At 35.2% G+C, this 20067-nt stretch overlaps 1 long non-coding RNA gene across 1 annotated transcript; it reads left to right on the top strand.

Annotated features, from left to right (window-relative positions):
- Positions 1-2977: 2977 nt before the first annotated feature.
- On the top strand, positions 2978-16193 carry LOC118499318. Its single transcript, XR_004901840.1, has 2 exons — positions 2978-3088; positions 16065-16193. It is a non-coding gene; the product is annotated as an uncharacterized LOC118499318 (long non-coding RNA).
- The last annotated feature ends 3874 nt before the right edge of the window (positions 16194-20067 follow it).

Genomic DNA, 20067 nt, shown 5'->3' with positions numbered 1-20067 from the left:
AGGAGGAAAGAGAGGGAAAAGGTGTAGAGAATAAGTAGCATATATTGTAGGTAGGAAATAGACAGGGGGAGGGTAAGAAAAGTATGGGAAATGTAGAAGCTGAAGAACTTATGATACATGGGCATGAACTAAAGGGAGGGAATGTGGGTGGGAGAGGGTGTACAGGATGGAGGGGAGTGAAGGGGGGGAATGGGACAACTGTAATAGCATAATCAATAAAATATATTAAAAAAAAGAAAAAAAGAAATGATGGTTGTATTTCTGTGAAATATACCACTGGTATTTTAATAAGGATTGGGTTGAATCTATAAATTGCTTTGGGTAGTATAGACATATTGATGATGTTAATTCTTCTATTCTGTGGACATGGTATATGCTTCCATTTATTTGTGTCTTCCTTAATTTTTTCTTCAGTGTTGTATAGTTTTCTGAGTACAGGTCTTTTACCTCCTTGGTTAGGTTTATTTCTAGGTACTTTATTTTCTTGTTGCTATAGCAAATGGGATTCTTTTCCTGATTTCTGTTTCTGATATTTCATTGTTGGTATATAAAAATGCCTTCAATTTCTGAATATTAACTCTGTATCTTGCTATTTTGTCAAATTCACTTATTAGTTCTAGTAGTTTCTTGGTGGAGTCTATAAGGTTTTCTTTTTTTTTAAGATTTTATTTATTTATTTTTAAAGAAGGAAGAGAGGGAGATAGAGAGAGAGAGAGAAACATCAATGTGTGGTTGCTGGAGGACATGGCCTGCAACCCAGGCATGTACCCTGACTGGGAATTGAATCTGTGACACTTTGGTTTGCAGCCCGCACTCAATCCACTGAGCTACGGCAGCCAGGGCTTGGTTTTCTATGTACACTATCATGTCATCTGCAAATAGTGACAGTTTTGCTCCCTGCTTTCCAGTTTTGATTCCTTTTATTTCTTTTTCTTGTCTGGTCACTGTGGCTAAAACTTCCAATACTATGTTGCATGGAAGTGGTAAAAGCGGACATACTTGTCTTGTTCCTAATCTCAGTCGGAAAGCTTTTTGTTTTTGCCTGTTAAATATGACGGTTGCTGTTGGTTTCTCATATATGGCCTTTATTATGTTGAGGAATGCTCTGTCTACTACTACTTGCTGAGTATTTTTGTCATAAATGGATGCTATATCTTATCAAATGCTTTTTCCACATCTATTGATCATGTGATTTTTGTCTTTGCTTTGGTTTATATGATGTATTAAGTTTATTGATTTGTGAATATTGTGCCATCCTTGCATCCCTGGGATGAGTCCCACTTGATCATGGTGTATGATCTTTTTAATGTATTGTTGGATGCGGTTTGCCAATATTTTGTTGAGGTTTTTATCATCTGTGTTCACCGGTGATATTGGCCTGCATTTTCTTGCTGTGTTTTTATCTGGTTTTGAGAATAGGATGATGCTGACATCATAAAAAGAGTCCTCTTGGATTTTTTGGAATAGTCTGAGGATAGGGGTTAGCTCTTCCTTAAATGTTTTATAAAATTCTCCTGTGGAACTGTCTGGTCCAGGGCTTTTGTGTGTTGGGAATTTTCTGATTACTGCTTTAATTTCACTAGCTATTATCAGTCTGTTCAGGCTTTCTGCTTATTCTTGATTCAGTTTTGGAAGGTTGTAGTTTTCTAGAAACTTTTCCATTTTACCCAGGTTTTCAAATTTATTGGCATATAGTTGTTCGTAGTAATCTCTTAAAATCCTTTGTATTTTTGTGGTGTCAGATGTAATCTCTCCTCTTCCATTTCTGACTTTATTTACTTGGGTTCTCTCTCTTTTTTTCTTGATGAGCCTGATTAAGTGCTTGTTGATTTTGTTTATCTTTTCGAAGAAACAGCTCCTGGATTTATTGATCCTTTGAATTGTTCTTTTAGTCTCTATGTCATTTAATTCTGCTTTGATTTTGTTTTTTTCTTTCCTTTTACTTGGTCTGGTCTACTTTGTTTGTTGTTGTTCCTCCAGTTCTTTTTTTTTTTTTTAAAGATTTTATTTATTTATTTTTAGAGAGGGAAGGGAGGGAGAGAGAGAGAGAGAGAGAGAAACATCAATGTGCGGTTGCTGGGGGTTATGGCCTGCAACCCAGGAATGTACCCTGGCTGGGAATCGAACCTGGGACACTTTGGTTCCCAGCCCGTGCTCAATCCACTGAGCTATGCCAGCCAGGGTTCCTCCATTTCTTGTAGCTGTAGAGTTAGGTAGTCTAAAAAGACATGAATTGGACTTTCAAAGAAGTTTCTCCAACTTTAATCACTTTGTAAGTCTAAATGCTTACTACTAGGAAACAGGGAGTTCTGGGTAAAGTGGCAGGTCACATACTACCTGGGTGGGGGGCAATGTGCAGGATGAAGAGAGGAATTTGTTTAAGCATTTATATACGGTGATGGAAAGAGAGTTCTCATAGTTATGCGGTAATGGAACCCTAAATGGGTGATAGAGACCTATGCACTAATTTGACAACAAATCTTTATATCTGCCCAAATTCTGGGAAACCAAAAGAAACTCAGATTTGTTAAATAAAATGGAAAACTTTTGGAGATGGGAAGCAAATAGTTCTGACCAGATGATTTTTTTCTTTTTTAAAGTTAAAAATGATAGAGAAGTGATTTAATAGGTTATATAGTTCTATACAAAAGGAATTATTTGCCTTAGTGGGAATTCTTTCCTTGGGGAACTGCTGGATTTTGACTTTTATGTTATTGAAACAAGCTAGTTGTAAAGTCACAAACCTACATTTCTTTCTTAGAGTACTTTAAATGTAGTCATTTAACAAAAGTTTCATTTTCCAAACAGAAGCAGCCCATCTACTGTGTTCAGTTACTCTTTTGATCCTATCTGTAAGTGGGTGTCAGCAGGTGGGTGGAGTAGGTCAGTGGTTGGTGCTGGTGCCCTCTTCTGCCCTACACAGGTCTCCACTGCCCTCTTCTTCTGCTTTTCACCCACAGTTTACCTCCACTTTCTCAAGGACCCAGTAAGACCTTGCCCTTCAGGTCTTTTACATCAAATCAGCCTACATTGTCTGAATCATATGCACTGAAGATTACAGACCAATTCACAGACAAAGAAGTGAAAGGTAATTTTTTGGAAAAAAAACAGGATGACCTTTCTGAAATTGAAAACATAAACCACTAAATCCTGGATGGGCTTGTACTACAGAAAAAAATGTAGTTTACATTCAAAATAGTAACTATTAGGAAGCATATCAAAGAATTTATATTCATCTTTAGTGGAAATGATTACTTCTTGTGTTTATAAAGATGAAAAATAAGAGACAGATATTACCTGAAATTAGGACTGGCTTAGCATGTATTCTTAAAATAATATCTTTGAGATTCATGAAGGACTAAGGTTAAAAAAAATGGGGTTTAAGATATTGTACTTAATTCCAAAGGGAAGAGACAGAAAGGAAGCAAAACAAGAAGGATAACCCTGCTTTATCTTAGAAGCCTAGAGCAAAATAATTGTTCTGATGATTAGAAACAAACCTAATCAAAGACAAACAGGTCCTGGTTTAAATGAAAGACAAAGCAATCCTATTTATATCACATGGACTGAATGTAGTAGAAAGTGAGCACAGGCAATTCATAGTTAAAGGTTGGTTTGTTGTGGCCTAAGTTCTCTTTATATTCCTACACTTAATGCCCAGCACAGTGCCTGGTACAAATTGACATATCCAATAATGTTGGCTTAGTTGAATCATTGAACAAAAACAAAAACACCAGTCTAAATATTGGACAAAATAAAAACTCAACTATTTGAAGACTTCAGCACTTAATCTAAAAGACCATCTAAATTTCTAAGAAAATTTCATGTAATTTTTAAGCCAGTTTAGGCAAATACAGAGGGAATGAAAGAAATTCTTTCATGTAAAGTGGTTCCATCTTTTGACAAGATGTGACTGACCAAAAAACTCAAAATATTTTGAGAAGATGCTATCTGTCAAAGGGATTACCACAATACATATAGGATCAAAGAAAATTCCACATTTTGCCCTGGTGATTAGCTGTAATTAAATAAAGTAAGTCTTTTTAAACTTCATTAGCAGCAAGACATTTGCTACAGCAGAGTGGGCACAAATCATCCATTCTTAATTAAAAGATAATCCACAGGATGGCCATAATCTTCTTCTAAAAATACACCATTTCTCCCTGAAAGATTTTCTCATCAAATAAGGATAAATAACAGTTTCCATGAGTTTAAGCCATAAAGTAATGGATGCTCCTCCCGTTTGCTTGAGTGAGTACTGAATGTGGCTGATAACATCACTTTGGCATGCTATTATCTAAAATGGTAGAATACCTCACTTCAGCAAAGTCTGACATAAATCTTGGAAAACAAAGACATTGCATATGTATGAGCTGAAATAGATATGACAGTGTTGGCACATTAATATTCCTGTCACTAGGGGGTTTCAAACTTTTAAGTTGAAGATGGGAATGAATTCACACTGTAGCTGGTAAAATAGGGTGACATACAGTAGGACAATTAGGTATTGCCTACCATAATAAAATATGTACAGGAAAGGGTTCCTTTCTCCCTTTCTTTGGTAAAAAATGACCGTAGGATTATCTCCTGGGAATGCCAAGAATAATTAATTTGGCTTAGGGATTTGCATGGTTGTTCTAAGCATACTAATAAGAATGTTCCGTGAAGACTAGTCCCAATCAATGGAAGAGAGGACTGTGTTTCCTTGTGGAGCCACTGTGGTGGCTCATGGCTAACAGATGTTTCCACTTATTCCACAACAACCCTCATTAGAAGTAACTGTGAGGCCTAATTGAATAGTTCTCCACATAGCTGGATCTTTGCAGAAAATAGTTCTATTATTGAATGCTTTACAATGATTTCTCTTCCTGTTTTTGGTGGCTGATATGAAAAGCTTTACCATAACCTTTTTACTTAACTTCTCAGGAAGAAGTAAATGGATGAAAAATAAACTTTTTACTCCATCTTACTCTGTACAGACTGTCAGGAAGCCTCTACTTAGAAATGCCAACCATTTTTAGAAAAGCTTTATAAATCATGAAATTCTAGAAAATCACCACTTACCAGGAAAGATGACATAACAGTCACATTAGATTTTATTCTGTATGGGAGTGGGCAAGAGTGCAACACTAGGTCTTAATGAAAAATTGTCACTAAGTTATGTTTATGGTGTTCGAAGCTGATGTTGAAATGTTAGATTTTTGGGGGGGTGGGGGTGAAACATATGTGTTGACCTGCTGAGTAGAAATGAGGGGCTGCTCAAAAGGTTTTTTACCAAAAGCATTTTTGACTTTGGACATGTTGCTGTAGTCCAGGAGGCTTGGTCTGAGCCCTGACAGCAGCCACCCAGATGCAGAAAAAAAGGCTTCAAAACCTCTCCTCTGACAAAGAGACACGAAGCAATATCTGACAAAAGCACTGCAAGCAAACATGAAGGCAAATCAGCAATTATACAGGCTTCAGAGGAGAGCACATCTCCCTTCCAAATGTCTTTTTTCTTCTTCTTCAAATTTTACTAATAACATCTCATTGAGGTGCTTAGGTCAGTATTTTTAAAAACAATTTAATATATGACTGTGCTTTGGTTTTGGTTAAACTCCTTTAATACACTAATGCTGTTTGTCATTTCATGCATGTGTCAGCATTGTTTTTGAATGGCAAAAAAGGTTGGGAATAAACCAAGCACAAAGGAAGATTCTTGCAGCTCACTATATGTAACTTTGTTTAAAAAAGGAATAAATATTCCATAAAGATAGGTTATACACCACTTACAAAATATTGCTACTTCTTAGATGGAGTAATATGTTGAAAGAAAAAGACCTACAATAAATTAAATAACATTGGTGAAAAAATGGCAGCAAATTTGAATGAGACTCAAGATGCTTAGGTACTCTCTTTAAATACATTGATCTTGATTTTGGAAAGTAAGTAAAATAAAGGCTTTTCCAAAGGAGTCACAAAATTAAATTTAAATGTGAAAATATTTACTTAGTTTCTTTTTTATCAGGTAGTATACTATGAACAAGTTACATGTAAACTATGAATTTTGATCCCATCTTATAAGTAAATCATCATTAGAGGCATATATGCTCAATGAATTGAAGCCCACAGTTCAACCTGGATAAATATGAAGGAAAACAATAACAACAACAACAATAATAAATCAGATGAAACACATACTTCACAAACTGTAGCATGAATTTTCTCAAAATAAGGAAAATGCTCACTGTTTGAAATTATTGATACAAACTGTTAATGAAAACTAAGCTACTCAGACCTTTAAAATGTTCTCTTAACTGTTGATTCATTGCTGAAAAATAATGAATTGCAGCCTCTTCATCTTCTCTTGACATATTTGGGATAGTTTACATGACTTTGAAATGGCTTACATAATTTAACACCCACTATAGAATGTTCAGAAGAGGGGGGAGAAGCATGCATTTACTTAGTCAATGGTCATTTCTTACCATCTCATTCAGTATTTAATAATATCATAGGGGGGAGAAAACTGTACTTGAACAATGATTGAAATAAAAAAAAAAGATGAAATAAAAAAAAATAATATCAAAGGTATACGGTTTAAGGGTAAGGGAGAGCAAACTTACTCAAATGTATTGAAATCCAATAATATATTTTAAAGTCATATTAGAATATACCTGATAATTAGCAATCAGTCCATTTACCACATGGTTTGTAGTTTGAGGACAGTGCAAGATCTCGGTCTCAGATTTGTGATAACCACATGTGGTAATCAAGTTACCTGTAAAGTGGCCAAACATAAGAACCTACTCAATTTATGTTTATAAATGTGTTACTATTTAAAAAAAATTAAGAAAATGTATTTTCCCAAAACATTAGCATAAATACTTCTCTTTATTCCCTCACAATTTCTTTCTTAGGATAATCTCTTCTGTTCTATCAGGTCATGTAGGTTAAACTTATGATAATATTTATTTTCTGATAACTATGAGAGTCGGAATTGTGGCATATTACTTATAAAAATATCACATCCTTTTATTTATTGTGTAATGCACCTATGTGATTTAAAGCCTTAAAAAGTTAGGGTTGCCCTGGCTGGCGTAGCTCAGTGGATTGAGCGCGGGCTGGGAACCAAAGTGTCCCAGGTTCGATTCCCAGCCAGGGTACATGCCTGCGTTGCAGGCCATGACCCCCAGCAACCGCACGTTGATGTTTCTCTCTCTCTTTCTCTCTATCTTCCTCCCTTCCCTCTCTAAAAATAAATAAATAAATAAATAAATAAATCTTAAAAAAAAAAAGTTAGGGTTTTATTAAAACATATCAAACATAAAATTTATTTGGTTTCAAAGATACTGTATCTTGTTTATTTGAATTAAACATTTGTCTCACATTTTAGTACACCACAGGAAGTTTCTTGTTTGAATTGACAAAAAAATGCCATGAGTTTGATTATATATGGAGTTGAAACATTTAGTATATTAAGCACTTCATAGGAAATATAGAAATCAAATATCTACAAACAAGTGTGAGTTTAGTATTACCAACGAAGCATACACTCTAAGTCAGTGGTATCGTGTAATCTTTTATGGTATGGCATTTCATTATCTTGCAAAACAAATCTTCCATCTTTTGCTAACATTTTATATAAAATAAGTAAAAGACAATTTTTTTCTTATCTTTGCATTGCTTACTCCTTGAAAAAACAGATATGTTTTATAAAAGAAGTTGTTATATTAAGATGTATGTCTGCTTTCCTTCAGAAGACAGATTAGAGTGCTTTAGCTGCCATTAAAGTTGTCGCTCTTTGTAACAAAATGTAATGCTGCATATATAAAAATGCAAAGTGTAATGTAGAGTCAAATGTCTCTCAGCACAAGAGTTGTTCATTTTAGCACCCATTTTGTTGGTATTTATCAACTTACTAATTATAGACAAATTGCTTCCAACACGAAAACTGTGATGATTAGCAGTTTTTTCTGCTAACTCTAGTCTACTGTAGTTCCGGTAAAGAATGTCAATAATCCAGATTCCTTTCTTTTTCCTGGCTTAGAATATGTAAAAATAAATTCATCAGGCCAGCATTTCTCCACTTTTAGGAAACATGGTTTGGAAGGATGGGGGTTGAAAGAAGAAAAAAGATGGATTAAATATATCAAATCGAGAAGGTCTGCCTGCTACCTCCCATCAATTGGGCAATCTTGAAGGCTCACTGGAGATTGCTCTATCACAAAACAGAATTGGATAATTCCAGTTTAATAGAGTAACTGCTTTTGAGCATTTTGCCCAAGAAATGTATCAGTTGTTAGAACGAGCATAAAATCTCTATATTAAATGGAGGAAAGAGAGTTTTAAGAATTACTTCACGTACTATCATTAATACCCAGGAAATGGCTGGCATATACTGTTTAAACATCTTATATAACTATTCGGCAGAAGCTACGTGGTATTGCTTTGTCAAACATAAAATGGTTTGTAACCTTCAGCCTTCCATTACAATCCTTTAAAGTGAGCTCAGATGAAAACAGGAGTCAGATGCCAATCTAGAAAACGTTTTCATAACATGCAGTACAATAAAAGGTTGAATTTTCTATCACCATTACTAATTTCACCCATTTGCTTCTCATTACAATAAGTAAACAAGATTAATGGAAAATCTTACAGTTCACAGAGTACATTACACAGCAAAATGGTCTGTAGCAAATACTGACTTAGTGTCTTAACCAACTTATATGGCTCTAAGTGACTGTTTCCCCTGCTATGAAGTTTTTACGATTTTTAAGTTACATTGGCAGGTTCCAGTCAACAATGATGTCTGTGATGGCCTTCTTTCTCCAATACATTGCTTTTAGTCTAATTGCTTATTTGCAGTCTCAGCAAACAGAGAGAATTTTATCCTCTTTGCCTTGTCTCTGAATACTAACTAGCTGGCCCAGCCAAAGCTCTCTAAAGAGGGAAACTGCATGAGAGACACACTGCATTTGACACAGTCAAGAGGTAAAAGAAAGAGCAAAACAAAAGTCTATTCAAGACTGAATCCTCTGATATTCCTTCCCATCCCCCAAGCCCTTTAAAAATAAAGCATAAGGGGGGAAAACCCATAAACCCATGCCTGAATGCCTGAGGTTGTCAGAATAAAGGACAATGAATGACAGGTGACTGTCAGTATAATTTTCAGTCTCCAAGTTATCACTTTTTGGCATTGTTAAACAAAAAAATGTATACATAACAAGGAATATGTCATAAGTTCTGTATGAATGCACAGACAAGCTCAATATAGGAGAAGCAACTAAGTATTTCCACATGGGCACATGGGTTTCCATTTAGTCCCATGTATTTTTGCTGGAAAATGTTCTCAAATTATTGTGTTTTTCTAGTGACAACAATGTTAAAAAACTGGGTAAACTACTGAAGGGTTATGAACCTGCTATTCTGTAACTTCCTTTTTAAAAATATATTTAAAGAATGGAAGATTTGACTTGATAAATAAAACTCCTTGCACATGTTGCTAAGATTTTTTTAAAACAAGTAAGAGTAAACTGATGGGAGTTTTTCAGTTTGATTTTTAAAAGGCTCTTCTCAAGCTATTTTCTCTCAAGATCTCTTTATACTTTCATCTTCACAGACTGCCTTAATCCTCTTGTCTTTGTTGTTCCAATGTCTGATCAGTTTGTTTTAAAGTTGCATCTACCCCACATTTGCTAGAACTGAAACCTGACTTCAGGCACTTGCAGTTATAAATCCCTACAAACATGCAGGCTTTCCAGGAAAAGGTGGAAAGTGCTGAAGCAGGAAAGGTTTGGATGATGATTTAAATAATGTATATTAAGTTGTCTGTTTGCTGCACTACAGGTATAGAGAGATAACAAACTTGAAGTGACGGAGCAATTTGTAATTAAAATGAGCCTGGCCTCTTCTCAGATTACTGGCGCACTCCAGTCTGTTGGCCATCTGTAGTGGAAGGACAAAGATTCTATTCTCAGTTCCCCTGGGCTGGGGAAGGGACACAACTGCCCAAAGCCCCAAGTTTCTAGGTCTTGCTGTGGTGGGCATGAAGACGGTTCACTGGGGCCAACCTTCTCATGCCAGGTGTAAGGAGATGATGAGCAGCAGAAAGAATATACAGACGGTGATGGACTTCACTCGAAGCACTCACAGGGTAAAGCTCAACTGGCATTGCCACCCCAGCAGGTGTCAACTACACATTGAAATCTTTTGAGACCTATAAATAAAGAAGGGAGAGAGCACAAGTGAAATAAAACAAGAAAAACAGGAGAAAGTTAATTTCCTAATTATGCCTTTCTTCTTTTGCCTGCTATAAAGAACAACAACAACAAAAATCTTAAAAGGATGAACAGAAAAGAAAGATGTGTATTTCACTATTAAATATGGACAATGCTTGGTTTTAAAGTTTGGAAATTGAAAGTACCTGACAGGAAACAGTCATGCAGACTTCAACTTAGTCTTTAAGAAATTAATTCATTGAATATTTAACAAACTGATGATATGAAAATTTTCCTAGATTGCATATGGAATGTATATTTGTACAAGTAGGTGAACAAGATTGCTGAATTATGTTTTAATTTTTCACCTACAGTGGCTATTACTTCAACTGCAACATTGGAGTATTTATTTCAGAAGCCCAAACAGAAATGATTACATTCAGTGCTTGAAATTTCATATATAGAGAGTTCTTATTTGTAGTAGTTATATTCCTGCTACTTTTTCATGAGGTTCCTCATGAAAAAACTCCCAAGAAAAATAGTAAGTTTAAAAATCTTCTTGTCAGACTTAGAGCTATTCAACTTTAAAATTATAGATAAAATTGTTCTAATGTTCAGGATTAGTCTACTATTGGTTTTCACTGTTAGAAACATACACAGGTATGGAAGTCATATAGGACTAAAATTTAACTTGAGAGGATATAGGAGACCAAATTTTAACAAACAAAATTAAATGAAGGCAAATTAAAAAAAATCCATTTTTGGGTGGGAGAAGGGATTAAATTATTCCAAATTAAAGACTACTACTCAGGTGTTGCATGAAAATATTCTCTTAATACCAATACAATAATTATTTTAAACCAAAAGCTTAATTGTGGACTATGTGTGAGTGTGAATGTATGCATATTTGGGTGTATATAATGATGGTGAGAAAGTAGCAAGGATTATGTTTGAATAGGAACCATTTCATACTAGACCTTTTTAAAAATGAAGACATTTAATCCTTTATTTCATTTACATTTTATAAGATATCCACTATACAGTTGAAAAATTCCAATTATTATGAAAAATAATGACCTATGGCAACTGGCATATCTTGACAATTCCTGGTGAGAGTTCAAGAGAAAACTCAGGGTCTTAAAACTGTAGAAATCTATGCTGTCTATCATTATCATGAAATATAGAGTCATATATTTCATGAATAAGATAATTATTTTCTGAACTATTTATTTCTATGAATGCTTTTAATTTTTATTCCCTAATGACAAAGGACAAGGAAGTCAGGAGAAGGGATGAAATTCCTAGCTGACAGTTATTTTTAAATGACAGGTGGTGAATGCCTTCCTTCTGAAATTTATTCAGCCAAAATACAGAAGTAACTGTATTTTAGTCAATACTGATCCTCTAGCTTATAATGACATAGTATCATGGCGGAGGAGTGGAGCAAATGATTACTGTGAGTCAGGTAGCCAGGGAGGCTGCTGGTAGGGTTGGGTATATACTCTAGATTGAAGAAAGACTTTACAATAGCTCTAGGAGAGAAGAAGAACTTTGCTGCAAAAGGAATGGAATAAGTAAAGGCGCAGGTATGAGGAGGAATATAGGTAGAAAATGTCCAAGTCTTGACTTTTCCTTTGCATATATAGATACATACACATACTCATTAATACATAGATGATAGATAATTAGATACATAGATAGACGGATGCTGAATGGAGAAAGTCATGTTGAGAAGCAAATTTCTGTGATGATAATTTAGGAAAAGTTATTACTTTCTATTCATATTTAAAATGTATAAAGAAGAAATTTTATCTTAACAATATAACAAATACTGAGAAATAGAGAAAAGGGATTTCAAAACCTGACAATGTAAACTTCATTTTACCACTTTTCTGACTGAGAATGGAATTTTGATTAGATATTCATGCAACAACTGGAATGACCCATCCATGATTGTCCTCCCCCTGGCATCAGGACTTAAATTCAAAAGGCAATGTAGCAGTGACTTACGCAGTGCTGCTTCAGTGTGAATTGGTATACTACTTCTGAAGAAAAAAGGAAACAAATGCCTCATGAGTCAAAAACCTTGAAAATGTGTATATACTAATGATTCTATTGCTTGGAATTTATCCAAAGTAAACAATCAGATAATCCAGGTAATTAAAATGGAATCAACCTAAATGCAAACTATAAACGATTAAATACATTAGGTTATATCCATATGGCTATTATTACTTAATTCCAACCATGAAAAATCATCACTGTTGATAATTGTTGTAAGTTAAGGTGAAGTGGGGCATTATTCTTGATTAGCACCCCTTGCGATTGGCAAAGGTACTCTATGTGGGTAGGCTATATCTCATACTTGATGAAATGCATAAACATGTGCATCTCCTCCAGTATGTTAGGCAGGGAAGCTGTCCTACTAAGCTACATATGGCTGTTTGCCACCCATGTCCCTCCAGTACAAAGGTTCAGTTTGATTACCATGTAGGAAGTAACTCTTTACATGTAGTGGGGTTTTAAAATACCGTAGTATAGTGAGATATAAAAAGAAGATACATGCTTTACCTGTGCCCTAAAAAAATTATTTAAAAAAAAATAGCTAATATATGTCAGAGAGAAGCAGAATTTTGAGAACTCAGAGAACTGTATAAAGCAACCACAATTGTAAAATTAAAATTACTTCACATATAGGTTATATATATTTTTATGAATTCTTTTACACCTATCTCCAAGTGTTAAAATGAGACTCAGTTGAAGCTAGAAATTCTCACAATTTTTATGGAGTTCTACCTTTGAAGGTTTCGAATGTCTACTCATTACAGTTTTAAATGTACTTTTTAAAATCTAGCATCTATTCCTTTTTCTACCTGTAAATAATGCATTGGTAATGTCATACATTTATTTGGAGAAGGTTGTGTTTCTTCACACAATATAGCCTTGGAGCAATGGTTGGACATCTTTTATTAACCCACTCCAAGAGTATCTGTCTTCACTTGAGACAACTGGCCCTCACACTCCACCTGAGCACTCTCTGTGCTCCAGCAGTGCTCAACAGGAGAAGATATTAAACCAATGCCCATGGCAGGAAAAACACTCCAAGGCAATTTCCAGTCCATCTAAGCTGATCTCGTCATTGTCCCCTGAGCACATTTTGCCCCTTCTCCCTGTCTATTGGTTGTCATCCATCATATTTATATTCATTAAAATTCTGCTTTTCCTTAAGTATTATTGTTTTTATCAATCTACTGATTAGCTGAGGCACCACCAATTCCCCTTTCTTTAAACATATTGAGGTTTTGTCATTTTCATTCCCAATATCACTTTATCTCACACTTTAAACTTTCATAATGACATGCATTACTTATCAGTAATAGTTCCTTCATATTAGTGATAGTCATCAACTCTGGTTAACAAAAGTGAAAGAGAACTTAAGGGAAGAATATCAAGGTGGAGGTGGAGGCTCACACAATTGACAGGAAGCTGGTATACCTGTCTACAGGTCGTGATCCAAGAGAATTCAGGAAGGATGGGATTTAGCATGTAGGAACCACAGCAGCTTTCCAACAGCTGGACTAGGTATGGTCAAAATATCATCATGGTGACAATAGTTCTTGAGTCATCACAGTTCCTCCCAATGTCTTAGAAGTGAAGGTCCAATTGAAAAATTTAGTCTGTAGATAGAATCTCCTATTCTACTAGTACTCCAGAAAAAAAAAAAAAAGGATGATTTGACTGCTTTCAGCTTTCTAGAAGGGAGGAAGCAGGAAGTGATACTGAATTTATACAAATGAACAGGAAGGAGATTTCTAAAAAAGGAAACTGAGGGATCACTGGAAAAAAGCATGAATGCTGAACAGCCATCTGTTTACTAAACTGTAAGTAATTGATTAGTTTCTGAAACAAGAGAATAGCCCTTATACTGCTTCATCTGTTAAAAAGATGCTTGGACAATAGATGGTGATATTCATGCTAATAGAAATAAAATATATTAATATTTTTAGATGATATTAATATGTATTAAAATTGTATAAGTGGCCCTGGCAGCTGAGGCTCAGTTGGTTGGAACATTGCCCTGTCCCTGAAAGGTTGCAGGTTCAATTCCCAGTCAGGGCACATACCTCAAGTATGTGTTCAATTCCCATCTAGGTGCATATGGGATTGATGCTTCTCTCTATGGCTGTTTCTCTCTCTCCCTTCCTTTCTGTCTGAAAGCAATGAAAAAAAAAGTCCTCTGGTGAGGACAAAAAAATGTGTAACTGGGCTACTTATATTCATGAATACAGTCATTCTGATACCCACATGAGTCAAAACCAAGTATGCAGACTCATCTAGAAGGCTGCTATATAAGATTTATGATCCAAGTACACTGAAGTTGTACACAAACTGGAAATCCCACACATGAACAGAGAATGTATATAATAATGCTTTTAGTGCAGTATTTATGAAAGGTGTTTAGTCAATCAGTAGTGGTTTATTATCAGAGTTAAGGTTTCTCCACTAGTGCAGAGAGAATTTACATTTGTCTTCTTTATTTGGCCATTAATGATCATCTAGCTTTGTCCAAAACCTCACAGAAGATGAAGCTGTTGTATGTTTCAGTCTTTTTCCTTACCTTACCTTATTGATAAGGTAAGAATCTTTAGTGATTCTTAGGTGATCTGAGTATTTGGCTTTCACTCCAGCCAAAGAATCGATGCATTATCTTTATAATGAAGAATTTAAATGGGCTAAATCAAGTGTTAGTAAGCACTGTAAGATTATGCAATGAATAATCCTTACCAGTGGCTAAACTTGAAAACAAATGAACAAAAGGAGTAAACAGCAACAAAACACCCAATCTTCCCCAAATCCAGAAAATCTGATGGAAAGTAAATGCATTCACCAGACACATTTTGTGTAAGGAATGTTTTCAGTGTTCTGTTGCTTACTTCATTATTTCCTCATTTCAGAGTTAAACCGTACAAATAAGGGGACAACGACAGTGCCAGGAAACTTGTATCCATCCCCCTTTCCTAGGACTATGCCAGCTACCAAAACACTGACCAAAGTTGAAAGGTCAGCAGTCATCTGTGGCAGATGTGCTTCGTTATGATAAACACTTGGATGCTGGAAATGGTTCTGTTTGAAGATAGTTTATAATTTAGGTGAGAAATAGAAATGTGAGGGAGCTTCACTGCTGGGAATCTTATTTCATATTTGAGTGCAGTTAACCAGCTGAAAAACAGCCTTTTGTTTTCCATCTGAATGGACAATGTCCATTCATTTGGGATACTATCTTGTCAAATGGGCAACAATAACAATAAAGTTTATGTATCTTGGCTCTCTTCTACTCTAAAACCTGTAGTGACCTTCTGCCTTGGAATCAAGAACCTGAACTAAACATGCAAAATAATTATCTTTCAGAATTCACCTGATGGTGAGGCTATGGAAGATTATTTTGTTTTGAACTGGAAATAAGGACCAAAACTAGTTCTTTATTTTATATAATTAGAATATAGTTGCAAGCCTTAGTAATCTATATTCCACATGCTTCTGTAACTTTAAATTGAAGAAGCTATACAAAGCATAATCACATTTCAAACAATAATCTAAATTTTAAAAAGCATATGACAATGTCTTATTTTCTGAACTATAGTCATTTTCTCAGTATTTATTGATAATACTGAGGACTTTTTATCTTCACTTAATATTTTACCACAAACTGAAAAATTTGCATTTTTACTTTATTTTTTCTCCTTACCCATACTTTTTCCAGTGTGCTATATTTATCTCATTTTTCTAAATAATGTCATTTGTTCCTGTTTTTGATTAACTAATGTCACCTTTTTGTATGAAGATGACACAATTTTTTTCTTACAGTGATGATTGAAAAGAAGAACCACCAATGTCCTCTCGCTTAGTTTCCCTTGAAAAGAATGAACAAAATAATCTGCGTAGCCTTGCAACCAGGGAACAGATTTCCTGTGTAGTGTTCACAACTTTGGCAAGGTAATTGTTATTGCCACACAACACCTGGTAAAATTTGTGGAATAATGGAAATTATATGGTAAGTTTTTATGTGCTTACTCAGATATGCCTATGTCAGTTTCAGAAGGAATATTAATGTAGATTTTTATTTATTCCCCTAATAAATATTTATGGAGCATACTATATGCTATTTATTTAAGGATAGAAACATGAATAATGTATGGCTTTGGTTCCCAAGGACTTAATAATCTAGTATGTTTGGTTGTACTGGTAGCAGTAGTGGTAAATAGTGGTAACAATTGTCAAAAATTGGGGGATTTTTGGGGACACAATATATCATCTGGGACCTGTACATATATCACCTGAAAAATCCACTGAGTTCAATTTCTTAGCCTATTTTATCTATTACCACAGATTTACTTAAATGTGGTATAACAGTCATTTATGCCTATCACACATAAATCTCATTTACTTTTTAATGAGCATCACAGTTCTCAAATAATTTCAAGGGAAGACCTAGAATGGTGAGATCAAACTTTAACCAAGTGTAGGAAACTTTTTAGCTTCTACTCTGGCTAGGAGTGCTTCATGTTCTATTAATAATATGTTTATTAGCATAAAGGAAAATTTTCTTGTGGACATGGGACATGCATATATAGATAACATATATTATACATATACACACACAGTGCTCTTGCACATTTATACACATGTAAATATCAATGTGGTATAGACCATATAACAAAAGTGGTACTTCAGTACTTCAATTCTAAATAATAGACCCATGTGGGGTAGGGTTATTCATACAGAAAGGTCATTATTAAACATAAAATGAAGTCTTAAACTTGTTTTAATAAAAAACAAAAGATATGCATATTCTCAATAATGAAAATAGAGAAAGGGAAGAGAAACAATATTGAGGAATTAATTTGGTGAATAATTTTAGAAAATATAATATCCATACAGTACTTTCACTGAAGCCAAAGAATTGGTTTAGGCACTATTTGTAATAGTTTTCAACCTAATGATGAAGAATGACCGCTTTTACTATTAATTTATTTTTTAGTAGCCATTACTTTTACAGTATCAATGATTTTTACCTTCTCTTGTTTAGCAGTTCTATAGTTTACCTGTTAACTGTATTTGTAAATAGTTATTATGAACCAAGAAGTATTTGTTGACTTTTACAGGCCAGCCCTAGTCAGGTGGATTTTACAGAGCAGAGCAGATGTAAGACATGATCTTTTCCTGCAGGGCTACTGTAGTATTATTGGGTAGCCTACTGCCTGGCAATAGATATTGTTGCTGTAGGAAGACCAAACTTATATCTAAGGGGTTTGTAGAACCATAAAGAAAACACAGTATCAGCAAGCACACCTCTGCTTCTGGCCTCTATCTTAGGAAGCTCTGTGTTTTGGAATGCTTTCCACCAAATTTTTAAAAGATCCTCTCTGGGTCCTAGGACCTTCAAGATCCTAGAGTGTCATCCAGGTTGGGCACCCTGAGGTAAGACCACAATATTTTTTCATGGGATTACATAAGATCAAGCTACCAGAACAGTGCTGACATGTTGATTTTGGGTGAATCTCACTCACTTTAGACACAAAGTGAATTCAGGATTCTGGGCTACTGATAGTTCACCTGTGGCCCATGACCTGGAGTCATATGTGGGCTATAGGGTCAGTTCTCACCTCTCTGTGTTCAGTTATGTGTCTCTTCTGATCTATAGCATCAGATGGTGGCAGGGGCAGCAGCAGATACCCTTTACTTAGTATCATCCTCTAAACCCCTTCTTCCACAGGCTTTGTACTACTACATGTCAGGAAGATCTCTGGGCATGGCTCTGCTTATTTCCTTTGAGGGTTTACCAGACATTTGCCCCTGATGCTAATCAGCCCTTCTGATCTCAGTTCTCTCTTGCCTATGATTGATATGGTGATATATTCTTAGTCTTGGTTCTGCCAGGACAGAGCTGTCGTATTTCTAATGCTGGCCTTGATGGTTCTTATACCAACTGACTCTTGACTCTGAACAACTGTAGATGAACACACATGCTAGTAATTTTGAAATTCCTTTTTTAAAAACAAACAAACAAACAAACAAACAAACCAGTGTTTTACCATCTCATGCACAATGAATGTAAACTCAGAGCCTAGTTAAATAACTCTTATTTTTGGTGGAGGTGCGGAGTCCTGTTTCAGTTTGGTCTCCATAGTTTGTTTTGTACTAATGAGCTCATGAAATCCACACTTAAAAAAAATTAAGGTCAACTGGATCATTCAAGTGAGCAGGTTTTGTACAATTTGCTGAGTTTATGAGTAAAAAGGAAATAGAAAATACAGTGCAAATTCTCAGCATGATTTTGATTCAGTGTCTAGTATATATCCTAGATCTAGTATAAAGTCTACAACTATATCTACAGCACAGTTGATGGTAAATGTTAATGATGATCTGGAGGGTCTGTTGGGCCATGCAACAACAAGGTGAATGATGTTGTTTTGAGGTCATTATATGTTAAGATAAGAGAGCATATGAATATGGTTGTGAAAATTTTGGAAAAATATTTGAACTTGAAGGGAGTTATTGGATAACTAGAATACCTTTACCAGTGTTCTTTGGCTAATTTTGTAGTGCTTGGGAGAGGAGCTGCTGTTGCCAACATAAGGCAACCCACAAATATGTCCATATAAACCTGAGGTAGCAGACATAATTCAGGCATTCAGAAAATTCATTGATTACCCATTGGGTGTTCCATGCTACATATTTAGATATATTTTTAAATGGTTCAAATTAGTGAGGTATACACATCAACCTTGTCCTAGTACCAGTCAACTCTTGGAAGTGAGATTTTTTTTTGAGTAATTGTCACAATTATTATTTTATCACTTTATTTTACTGAAAATGTTAGATTTTTAAACTTTACATACCTAAATACTTTTAAAAATCCCTCTCTTAAAAATTATTTAGACACAAAGTTTCACATCAAGGAGAAATCATAATATAAGATATTATCATCTAATAAATTTGAGACTATACACACACACACACACACATATATATATACACATATGTATTTATGTTTTATGATCCTGGCTCAATTATCAATGAATGACTACAATGATAATGCCAGGAAACCAAAAAAACTGGTAGTGGAACTCTAAGTTTAATATTAATTGAACAATTTATATAAATAATTCAATATTCAAAAAAGATTAATTTCTTTTTAAATTACATTAAATTTTAAGTTTATTTTTTAACTTTTGTAATTGAGATTTCCTTTCATTCACTAACACAAAATATTCAGTTGAACTGTAGACCAAAATCTATACAGGGTTGGGCAAAAGTAGATTTACAGGTTTTTGTGTTGGGAACTGCCCTGCCTGGTATCAGAAGCTGGAACCCTCACCTAGACTAAGGCTAAGGGAACACCCTTGGAACCGTAAGCCAGCAAGGAGACAAAAGTTTATCTCCCTGGCAGGAACGCTGCTTCTGCTGCTTCATTCATAACTGAACCCCAAAGCTTGGTCAGTTAGCCAAAGACGGGTAAGATTCCCCAAGAGGGGAATGATCTAAGACAGGCAGGATCACGTGGGAGGCCCCCCAAAAGAAGGATTTTGGGGGCTACAGCGAAAGACGGTGATGGACCCTTGCTCCTCGACTTTGACATAGCCTGAGTTCTCATCATCTGGGAGAAAATCTCCTTATCTCTTGGTTGCCTTAGTTCCTGTGCTCCACCTAAGCCTGAAACAATGACAGGGTGATGCAGCTCTGTGCTGAAAAGGGCGGATTCCCGGATTCCCGGGGTGATCAGGCCTAAGAGGGAACATGTAAATTACTGTGAAACCTTCTTTGTTTAGAATGCTCTCAGTTGAATGAGAGGGGTCCAAGGAAGAAG

The sequence above is a fragment of the Phyllostomus discolor genome, chromosome 3 (genome assembly GCF_004126475.2).
Source record: "Phyllostomus discolor isolate MPI-MPIP mPhyDis1 chromosome 3, mPhyDis1.pri.v3, whole genome shotgun sequence".
Lineage (NCBI taxonomy): Eukaryota > Metazoa > Chordata > Mammalia > Chiroptera > Phyllostomidae > Phyllostomus > Phyllostomus discolor.
This window is presented reverse-complemented; position numbering and strand designations above follow the sequence as displayed.